We start from the raw sequence: 12,503 nt of genomic DNA on the forward strand, positions 1-12,503 counted from the left end.
TTACCCTTTCATTTGATTTGTCTTTCTATCTCTGTCACTCTCACTCACTCTCACTCTCACTCTCTCTCGCACTCTCCGTTTCGTCAATGGCGGCAAGAAAGGCTTCTCCCATAGCTGCTCTTAGAGTTATCAAACTCAAACGTCGGTGTTCCTTGTTAATAATTTCTTTTACATACTTTGTTATTAGATATATATTTTCTCATTTTTTTCTTCAAATTTTTGTTTTGTATAGGGAGTTTTTGTTGGGAAAAGACGGCGCAGATGAAGATGGGCGATGAAAACCCTAAGATGCGTAAGTTATCATTTCATTTGATTTGTCTTTCAGTCTCTCTCTCTCTCTCTCTCTCTCTCTGTCGGTCTCACTGTCACTCTCCGTTTCATCAATGGCAGCAAGAAAGGCTTCTCTCATGGCTACTCTCAGAGTTGTCTAGCTCAAACATCGGTGTTCATTGTTATAATTTCTTTTACATACTTTGTTACTTTATATATATTTTCTCATTTTTGTTCTTCACATTTTTGTTTTGTATTGGGTGTTCTTGTTCGGAGTAGACGGCCCAGATGAAGATGGACGATGAAAACCCTAAGATGCGTAAGTTATCCTTTCATGCGATTTATCTTTTTGTCTCTCTTTCCCTCTGTCACTCTCACTCACTCTCACTCTCACTCTCTGTTTCGTCAATGGCGACAAGAAAAACTTCTTTCATGGCTGCTCTCAGAGTTATCAAACTCAAACGTCGGTGTTCATTGTTAATGATTTCTTTTACATACTTTGTTATTTTATTTATATTTTCTCATATTTTACTTCACATTTTTGTTTTGTATAGGAAGTTCTTGCTTGGAGAAGACAACCCAGATGAAGATGGATGATGAAAACCCTAAGATGCGTAATTTATCCTATCATTTGATTTTTCTTTCACTCTCTCTCTCTCTCTCTCTCTCTCTGTCACTCTCACTCACACTCACTCTCACTCGCGCTGTCTGTTTTGTCAATGGCGAAATGAAAGGATCCTCTCATGGCTACTCTAAAAGTTATCAAATTCAAACGTCGGTGTTCATTGTTAACATACTTTGTTATTTTATATATATTTTTTCATTTTTTTTCTTCACATTTTTGTATTGTATAGAGAGTTTTGCTCGAAGAAGCTGGCCCAGATGAAGATGGACGATGAAAACCCTAAGATGCATAAGTTATCCTTTTATTTGATTTGTCTTTCTATCTCTGTCTCCCTCTGTCACTCTCACTCACTCTCACTCTCACTCTCACTCTCTATTTCGTCAATGCCCGCAAGAAAAGGTTCTCTCATGGCTGCTCTCAAAGTTATCAAACTCAAACGTCGATGTTCATTATTAATAATTTCTTTTACATACTTTGTTATTTTATATATATATTCTCATTTTTTTTTCTTTACATTTTTGTTTTGTATACGGAGTTCTTGATCGGAGAAGACGGCCGAGATGAAGATGGACGACGAAAACCATAAGATGCGTAAGTTATCCTTTCATTTGATTTGTCTTTCTGTCTCTCCCTCTCTCACTCTCCCTCGCGCTCTCCGTTTTGTTAATGGCGGCAAGAAAGGCTTCTCTCTTGGCTACTCTCAGAGTTATCAAACTCAAACGTCGGTGTTCATTGTTAATAATTTCTTTTACATACTTTGCCATTTTATATATATTTTTTCATTTTTTTCTTCATATTTTTGTATTTCAGAGGGAGTTTTTGCTTGGAGAAGACGGCCTAGATGAAGATGGTCGATGAAATCCCTAATATGCGTAAGTTATCCTTTCATTTGATTTGTCTTTCTGTCTCTCTCCCTCTCTCTGTCACTCTCACTCACTCTCACTTTTACTCTCCGTTTCGTCAATGGCGGCAAGAAAGGCTTCTCTCATGGCTGCTCTTAGAATTATCAAACTAAAGCGTCGGTGTTCATTGTTAATAATTTATTTTACATACTTTGTTATTTTATATATGTTTTCTCATTTTTTTCTTCACATTTTTGTTTTGTATAGGGAGTTCTTGCTCGGAGAAGACAGCGCAGATGAAGATGGACGATGAAAACCCTAAGATGCATAAGTTGTCCTTTCCTTTGATTTGTCTTTCTATCTCTCTCTCTCTGTCACTCTCACTCTCTCTCACTCTCACTCTCACCCTCACTCTCCGTTTCATCAATGGCGGGAGGAAAGGCTTCTCTCATGGCTGCTCTCAGAGCTATCAAACTCTAACGTCAGTGTTCATTGTTAATAATTTGTTTTACGTTCTTCTTTATTTTCTATATATTTTCTCATTTTTTTTCTTCAAAGTTTATTTTTGTATAGGGAGTTTTTGCTTGGAGAAGACGACCCAAATGAAGATGGACGATGAAAACACTAAGATGTGTAATTTATCCTTTCATTTGATTTGTCTTTCTCTCTCTCTCTCTCTCACTCTGTCACTCTCACTCACTCTCACTCTCACTCTCACTTTCCGTTTCGTCAATAGCGTCAAGAAAGGCTTCTCTCATGGTCCCTTTCAAAGTTATGAAACTCAAATGTCGGTGTTCATTATTAATAATTTCTTTGACATGCTTTGTTATTTTTTATATATTTTGTCATTTTTTTTCTTCACAGTTTTGTTTTGTATAGGGATTTCCTCCTCGGAGATGACGGCCCAGATGAAGATGGACGATGAAAACCCTAAGATGCGTATGTTATCGTTTCATTTTATTAGTCTATCTGTCTCTCTCTCTCTCTCTCTCTCTCTCTCTCTCTCTCTGTGTCACTCTCACTCTCACTCACACTATCCGTTTCGTCAATGGCGGCAAGAAAGGATTTTCAAATGGCTGCTCTCAGAGTTATCAAACTCAAATGTCGGTGTTCATTGTTAATAATTTCTTGTACATACTTTGTTATTTTATATATATTTTCTCATTTTTTTTCTTCACATTTTTGTTTTGTATAGGGAGTTCTTGCTCGGAGAAGACAGCCCAGATGAAAATGGACGACGAAAGCAATAAGATGCATAAGTTATCCTTTCATTTGATTTGACTTTCTGTCTCTCTCTCTCTCTGTCACTCACACTCACTCTCACTCTCACTCTCTGTTTCGTCAATGACGGCAAGAAAGGCTTCTCTTATGGCTGCTCTCAGAGTTATCAAACTCAAACGTCGGTGTTCATTGTTAATAATTTCTTCTACATACTTTCTTATTTTATATACATTTTCTCATTTTTTTTCTGCACATATTTTTACATTATAGGGAGTTCTTGCTCGGAGAAGACGGCCCAGATGTAGATGGACGATGAAAACCCTAAGATGCGTAAGTTATCCTTCCATTTGATTTGTCTTTCTGCCTCTCTCTCTCTCTCTCTCTCTCTCTCTCACTCACTCTCACTCTCCGTTTCATTAATGGCGGCAAGAAAGGCTTCTCTCATGGCTGCTCTCAGAGTTATCAAACTCAAACATCGGTGTTCATTGTTAATAATTTCTTTTACATGCTTTGTTATTTTATATATATTTTCTCATTTTTTTTCTTCACATTTTTGTTTTCTAGAGGGAGTTCTTGCTCGTAGAAGATGACACAGATGAAGATGGACGATGAAAACCCTAAGATGCGTAAGTTATCCTTTCATTTGATTTGTCTTTGTCTGTCTGTCTGTCTGTCTGTCTATCTCTCTCTCTCTCTCTCTCTCTCTCTCTCTCTCTCTCTCTCTTCTCTCTCACTCTCACTCTCACTCTCACTCTCTGTTTCGTCAATGGCGGCGAGAAAGGCTTCTCTCATGGCTGCTCTCAGGGTTATCAAACTCAAACGTCGGTGTTCATTGTTGTTAATTTCTTTTACATACTTTGTTATTTTTGTTTATATTTTCTCCATTTTTTCCTTCACATTTTTGTTTTCTATAGGGAGTTCTTGCTCGGAGAAGATGGCCCAGATGAAAATGGACAATGAAAACCCTAAGATGCATAAGTTATCCTTTCCTTTGATTTGTCTTTCTGTCTATATCTCTCTTTGTCACTCTCACTCACTCTCACTCTCAGTCTCTGTTTCATCAATGACGGCAAGAAAAGCTTCCCTCATGGCTGCTCTCTGAGTTATCAAACTAAAACGTCGGTGTTCGTTATTAATAATATGCTTTAGATACTTTGTTCTTTTATATATATTTTCTCATTTTTTTCTTCACATTTTTGTTTTGTATAGGGAGTTCTTCCTCGGCGAAGACGACCCAGATGAAGATGGACGATGAAAACCCAAAGATGCGTAAGTTATCCTTTCCTTTGATTTGTCTTTCTGTCTCTCGCTCTCTCTATCACTCTCACTCTCCGTTTTGTCAATGGTGGCAAGAAAGGCTTCTCTCATGGCTGCTCTCAGAGTTATCAAATTCAAACGTTGGTGTTCATTGTTAATAATTTCTTTTACATGCTTCGCTATTTTATATATATTTTCTCAGTTTTTTCATTCACATTTTTGTTTTGTATGGGGAGTTCTTGCTCGGAGAAGATGGCTCAGATGAAGATGGACAATGAAAACCCTAAGATGCGTAAGTTATTCTTTCATTTGATTTGTCTTTCTGTCTATCTCTCTCTCTCTCTCTCTCTCTCTCTCTCTCTCTATGTCACTCTCACTCACACTCACTCTCACTCTCACGCTCACTCGCACTCTTTGTTTCGTCAATAGCGGCGAGAAAGGCTTCTCTCATGGCTGCTCTCAAAGTTATCAAACTCAAACGTCGGTATTCATTGTTAATAATTTCTTTTACATACTTTGTATTTTATATGTATTTTTTCATTTTTTTTCTTCACATTTTTGTTTTGTATAGGAAATTCTTGCTCGGAGAAGACGGCTTAGATGAAGATGGACGATGAAAATACTAAGATGTGTAAATTATTCTTTCTATTGATTTGTCTTTCTGTCTCTCTGTCTCTTTGTCACTCTCACTCTCACTGTACGTTTCGACAATGGTGGCAAGAATGGCTTCTCTCATGGCTGCTCTCAGAGTTATCAAACTCAAACGTCGGTGTTCATTGTTAATAATTTCTTTTACATACTTTGTTATTTTATATATATTTTCTCATTTTTTTTTTCACATTTTTGTTTTGTAGAGGGAGTTTTTGCTCGGAGAAGACGGCACAAATGAAGATTGACGATGAAAACACTATGATGCATAATTTATCCTTTCATTTGATTTGTCTTTCTGTCTCTGTCTCTCTCTCTCTCTGTCACTCTCACTCACTCTCACTCTCACTTTCCGTTTCGGCAATGGCGACAATAAAGGCTTCTCTCTAGTCTACTCTCAGAGTTATCAAACTTAAACATCGGTGTTCATTGTTAATAATTTCTTTTACATTCTATTTTATTTTATATATATTTTCTCATTTTCTTTCATTACATTTTTGTTTTGTAGAGAGATTTCTTGCTCGGAGAAGACGTCCCAGATGAAGATGGACGATGAAAACCCTAAGATGTGTAAGTTATCCTTTCATTTGATTTGTGTCTCTCTCTCTCTCTGCCACTCTCGCTCACTCTCACTCTCAGTTTCCGTTTCGTCAATGGCGGCAAAAAGGCTTCTCTCATGGCTGCTCTTAGAGTTATCACACTCAAACGTCGGTGTTCATTATTAATAATTTCTTTTACATACTTTTTTATTTTATATATATTTTGTCATTTTTTTTCTTCACATTTTTGTTTTGTATAGGGATTTCTTGCTTAGAGAAGACGGCCTAGATGAAGATGGACAATGAAAACCCAAAGATGCGCAAGTTATCCTTTCATTTGATTTGTCTTTCTCTCTCTCTCTCTCTCTCTCTCTCTCTCTCTCTCTCTATGTCACTCTCACTCACTCTCACTCTCTGTTTCGTCAATGGCGGCAAGAAAGGCTTCTCTCAGGTCTGCTCACCGAGTTATCAAACTCAAACGTCGGTGTTCGTTGTTAATAATATCTATTACATACTTTGTTATTTTTTGTATATTTTCTCATTTTTTTTCTTTACATTTTTGTTTTGCTTAGGGAGTTCTTGCTCGGAGAAGACGACCCATATGAAGATGGATGATGAAAACCCAAAGATGCGTAAGTTATCCTTTCATTTGATTTGTCTTTTGTCTCTCTCTCTCTCTCTCTCTCACTCGCACTCTCCGTTTTGTCAATGTCGGCAAGAAAGGCTTTTTTCATGGCTGCTCTCAGAGTTATCAAACTCAAACGTCGGTGTTCATTGTTAATAATTTCTTTTACATACTTTGTTATTTTATATATATTTTCTCATTTTTTTCCTTCCCATTTTTGTTTTGTATAGGGAGTTCTTACTCGGAGAAAACAGCCCAGAAGAAGATGGACGATGAAAACCCTAAGATGCGTAAGTTAACCTTTCATTTGATTTGTCTTTCTGTCTCTCTCTCTCTCTGTCACTCTCACTCACTCTCACTCTCACTTGCACTCTCCGTTCCGTCAATGGTGGCAAGAAAGGCTTTTCTCATGGATGCTCTCAGAGTTATCAAACTCAAATGTCGGTGTTCATTGTTAATAATTTCTTTTACATACTTTGTTGTTTTATTTATATTTTCTCATTTTTTTTTCTTCACATTTTTGTTTTGTATAGGGAGTTCTTGCTCGAAGGAGACGGTCCAGATAAAGATGGACGGTGAAAACCCTAAGATGCGTAATTTATCCTTTCATATTATTTGTCTTTCTGTCTCTCTCTCACTCTCACTCTCCGTTTCGTCAATGGCGGCAAGAAAGGCTTCTCTCGTGGCGGCTCTCTGAGTTATCAAACTCAAACGTCGGTATTCATTGTTAATAATTTATTTTGCATACTTTGTTATTTTACATATATTTTCTCATTTTTTTCTTCACATTTTTATTTTGTATAAGGAGTTCTTGCTTGGAGAAGACGACCCAGATGAAGATTGACGATGAAAACCCTAAGATGCGAAAGTTATAATTTCATTTGATTTGTCTTTCTATCTCTCTCTCTCTCTCTCTCTCTTTTTCACTCTCACTCTCACTCTCCGTTTCGTCAATGGCAGCAAGAAAGGCTTCTCTCGTGGTTGCTCTAAGAGTTATCAAACTCAAACGTCGGTGCTCATTGTTAATAATTTCTTTTACATACTTTGTTATTTTATATATTTTTTCTTATTTTTTTTCATCACATTTTTGTTTTGTATACGGAGTTCTTTCTCGGAGAAGACGGCCTAAATGAAGATGGACAATGAAAAACCTAAGATGCGTAAGTTATCCTTTCATTTGATTTGTCATTCTGTCTCTCTCTCTCTCTCTCACTCTGTCACTCTCACTCTCAGTTTCGTCAATGGCGGCAAGAAAGGCTTTTCGCATGGCTGCTCTCAGAGTTATCGAACTCAAACGTCGGTGTTCATTGTTAATAATTTCTTTTGCATACTTTGTTATTTTATATATATTTTCTCATTTTATTCTGCACATTTTTGTTTTGTTTAGGGAGTTCTTGCTCGGATAAGATGTCGCAGATGGAGATAGATGATGAAAACACTAAGATGCGTAAGTTATCCTTTCATTTGATTTGTCCCTTCTCTTTCTCTGTCATTTTCACTCACTCTTACTCTCCATTTCGTCAATGGCGGCAAGAAAGGCTTCTCTCATGGAAGCTCTCAGAGTTATCAAATTCAAACTTCGGTGTTCATTGTTAATAATTTCTTTTACATATTTTTTTATTTTATATATTTTTTCTCATTTTTTTCCTTCACATTTTTGTCTTGCTTAGGGAGTTCTTGCTTGGAGAAGACGGCCCAGATGAAGATGGACGATGAAAACCCTAAGATGCGTAAGTTATCCTTTCATTTGATTTGTCTTCCTCTCTCTCTCTCTCTCTCTCTCTCACTCCCACTCGCACTCTCCGTTTCATCAATAGCGGCAAGAAAGGCTTCTCACATGGCTGCTCTCAGAGTTATCAAACTCAAACGTCGGTGTTCAATGTTAATAATTTGTTTTACATAATTTGTTATTTTATATATATTTTCTAATTTTTTTTCTTCGCATTTTTGTTTTGTATAGGGAGTTCTTGCTCGGAGAAGACGACCCAGATGAACATGGACGATGAAAACCCTAAGATGCGTAAGTGATCTTTTCATTTGATTTGTCTTTCTGTCTCTCTTTCTCTCTCTCTCTCTCTCTGTCACTCTCACTCTCACCCTCACCCCCACTCTCTGTTTCGTCAATGGTGACAAGAAAGGTTTCCCTCATGGCTGCTATCAGAGTTATCAAACTCAAACGTCGATGTTCATTATTAATAATTTCTTTTACATACTTTGTTATTTTATATATATTTTTTCATTTTTTTCTTAAAATTTTTATTTTGTATAGGGAGTTCTTGCTCGAAGAAGACGGCCCAGATAAAGATGGATGATGAAAACCCTATGATGCGTAAGTTATCCTTTCGTTTGATTTGTCTTTCTATCTCTCTCGCTCTCTATCCCTCTCACTCTCACTCTCACTCTCACTCTCCGTTTCGTCAATGGCGGCAAGCAAGGCTTCTCTCATGGTTGCTCTCATAGTTATCAAACTCAAACGTCAGTGTTCATTGTTAATAATTTCTTTTACATACTTTGTTATTTGATATATATTTTCTCATTTTTTTTCTTCACATTTTTGTTTTGTATACGGAGTTCGTGCTTGGAGAAGGCGGCCCAGATGAAGATGGACGATGAAAATCCCTAAGATGCATAAGTTATCCTTTCATTTGATTTGTCTATCTGTCTCTCTCTCTCTGTGTCCCTCTCACTCTCCGTTTCTTCAATGGCGGCAAGAAAGGCTTTTCGTATGGCTGCTTTCAGAGTTATCAAATTCAAATGTCTGTGTTCATTATTAATAATTTCTTTTACATACCTCGTTATTTTATATACATTTTCTCATTTTTTTTCTTTACATTTTTGTTTTGTAGGGAGTTCTTGCTCGGAGAAGACGTCGCAAATGAAGTTAGATGATGAAGACACTAAGATGCGTAAGTTAACCTTTCATTTGATATGTCTCTTCTCTCTCTCTGTCACTCTCACTCTCACTCTCCGTTTCGTCGATGGTGGCAAGAAAGGCTTCCCTCATGGCTGCTCTCAGAGTTATCAAACTCAAACGTCGATGTTCATTGTTGATAATTTCTTTTCCATACTTCGTTATTTTACATATATTTTCTCTCTTTTTTTTCTTCTTCACATTTTTGTTTTGTATAGGGAGTTCTTACTTAGAGAAGTCGGCCCAGATGAAGATGGACGATGAAAACCCTAAGATGCGCAAATTATCCTTTCATTCGATTTGTCTTTCTGTCTCTCTCTCCCTCTGTCACTCTCACTCACACTATCACTCTCACTCTCACTTTCACTCTCACTCTCACTCTTTGTTTCGTTAATGGTGGCAAGAAAAGATTCTCTCATAGCTGCTCTCAGAGTTATCAAACTCAAACGTCGGTGTTCATTGTTAATAATTTCTTTTACATACTTTGTTATTGTATATATTTTTTCTCATTTTTTTTCTTCACATTTGTTTTTTTTTTTTTTTTGTATAGAGAGTTCTTGCTCGGAGAAGACGGCCTTGATGAAGATGGATGATGAAAAGCCTAAGATGCGTAAGTTACCCTTTCATTTGATTTGTCTTTATGTCTCTCTCTCTCTCTCTCTCTCTCTCTCTCTCACTGTCACTCTCACTCTCACTCACACTCTCACTCTCACTCTCCGTTTCGTCAGTGACAACAAGAAAGGCTTCTCTCATGGCTACTCTCAGAGTTATCGAACTCAAACGTCGGTGTTCCTTGTTAATAATTTCTTTTACATACTTTGTTATTTTATATATATTCTCATTTTTTTTCTTCACATTTTTGTTTTGTATAGGGAGTTCTTGCTTGAAGGAGACGGCCCAGATGAAGATGGACGATGAAAATCCTAAGATGCGTAAGTTAACTTTTCCTTTGATTTGTCTTTTTCTTTCTCTCTGTGTCACTCTTACTCACCCTCACTCTCACTCTCTGTTTCGTCAATGGCGGCAAGAAAGGCTTCCCTCATGGCTGCTCTCAGAGTTATCAAAGTCAAACGTCGGTGTTCATTGTTAATAATTTCTTTTACATATTTTGCTATTTTATATATATTTTCTCATTTTCTTCTTCACATTTTTGTTTTGTATAGGGAGTTCTTGTTTGGAGAAGATGTCCCAAATGGAGATAGACGATGAAAACCCTAAGATGCATAAGTTATCATTTCCTTTGATTTGTCTTTCTGTCTCTCTCTCTCTCTCTCTCTCTCTCTCTCTCTCTCTCACTCTCACTCTCACTCTTCGTTTCGTCAATGGTGGCAAGAATGGCTTCTCTCATGACTGCTCTCAGAGTTATCAAACTCTAACTTCAGTGTTCATTATTAATAATTTCTTTTACATACTTTGTTATTTTATATATAGTTTCTCTTTTTTTTTTTTCCCATAGGGAGTTCTTGCTTGGAGAAGACGGCCCAAATGAAGATGGACGATGAAAACACTAAGATGCGTAAGTTATCCTTTCATTTGATTTGCCTTTCTCTCTCTCTCTCTCTCTCTCTCTCTCTGTGTCAATCTCACTCACTCTCACTCTCACTCTCACTCTCACTCTCACTCTCTGTTTCGTCAATGGTGGCAAAGGTATTAGATTTTTTCTTGGTCTAATCCCATTTTCTGATAAATGTATCTCTTTATCATGCCATAATTTACTTGGTATTGTTTTAAAAACGCATCCCCAATATGCTTCCAAGACATCTGTTTCTGAAATTAACTTATCACCTTTTTAGGAAGATAAACATCTGGTAAAGTTTTATCATTTTCTTTAATTTGTTTAATTAAAGCAACATTCTTTACTGTCCATTCCAAAATAACATTTTTCCTTAATTTGGTTAACCAAGGAATTTCTATTTTTGAAATGTTTTTGATAAAATTTCATCCATAATTTAAAATACCCATTAAACTCTATAATTGTGTTATATTTTCAAGAATATCAAGAAAATCTCATATTTTAGACAAAATATGTTCCTGTAATTTTAAACCTTTCTAGTCTAAAATTATTCCTAAAAATTTAATTGATTCTTTTTCTAGTTCAATCTTTTTTGGTGATAACATAATTTCATGTTTTTTGAATTTTTCACAAAATAATTTTAAATGTTTCTTACGCTCTTTCCTAGTTTTAGAAAAGATAAATATATCATCAATATAAACTACACAACAATCCTTAAGAATTTTAAATATTGTATCCATCCACCGTTGAAATACCTGTTGTGCTATATTTAAACCAAAAGGTATAACATTTTAGTGGTAATGTCCTTTGGATGTATTGAAAACTGTTAATTTTTTTGACTCTTCAGTCAATTAAATTTGTCAAAATCCACTCTTACTAGTGGTGGGCGCGGGTCAGTTGCGGCCACGGAACCTCTAATCCGCCATTCGTCCGCCAGGTTGGCAAATTGGAGAAATCAATCCGCATCTGTCTGCCAATCTGGCAGATGTGAATTGAGCAGATTGGCGGTTTGGCGGATGGATACGAATCGGTTTGGCGGTTTGAAATTTTATAAATTTTCAACATAATTCAACTTGTGCACTTCCTTAAAAAAAAATATATATATATATATATATTATAGTCAATGACTTAAAAAAATATTACAATCACGGCATGCCTCATCCAAAGCAAAAAAGTTTAAAACTTTAGAATATCACAATCACTGCAAGTCTCATCCACATACTACAATCACAGCATGTCTCATCTACATAAAGTATTACAATTTATGGTTCTTAAAATATAAAAATAATTCAAACCACCAAAACCATGAACAGAGCAGTAGTAGAAATTATATGTCTCTGTATTATTACATCTATATCTATTTTTGAAAACAAAAATCAACCAATAGATATCATATTTTCTATTTATTATTTTTAGAGATAGATTTAAAAACCAAAAAATATAAATAAATAATACGTTTATTTTTTTCAATTCAAAAAAGATATTCAAGTAGAAAACTTTTTTTCAACAGAATATTTAAACTCTTTTTTAATTGAAAACACAAACTGAATATTTAAACAAACTGAAAATACAAAGTCTTATAAATTACTAGGGGTGCTCGCGGTTTGACGGTTCGGTTGCGGCCAAAGGAATCTCAAATCCACCATTCGTCCGCCAGATTGGCGGATTGGAGAAAATCAATCTGTAACCGTCCGCTCGTCATCACGCATCCACCCAAAATGCGACGGATCGGTTCGGTTTGGTCGGTTTTGGCGGATCGGTATATCCGCTGCTCACCCTCTTACAATCAAATTTGCTAAAGATTTTTGATCATTTGGTTAATTTAATCAAAACATCTTTTCTTGGAATAAAATATCCATCAAATTCTAAGTTTTCAGTTAACCGTTTATAGTTGACTACCATTCAGGCATTTCCTCTTTTAATTTCAGCATGATTTCTTACCATAAAAGTTGTACTAGAGTGAGGGTTTCTAGTGACGAAAATTGAAATAAAATTTTGCTATGCCCTATATTACATCAAAGGTTCTCACTACCCATTGTAATGAATGCTATC

Source organism: Camellia sinensis, chromosome 9 (assembly GCF_055761805.1).
Source record: "Camellia sinensis isolate YWXY chromosome 9, ASM5576180v1, whole genome shotgun sequence".
Taxonomy (NCBI): domain Eukaryota; kingdom Viridiplantae; phylum Streptophyta; class Magnoliopsida; order Ericales; family Theaceae; genus Camellia; species Camellia sinensis.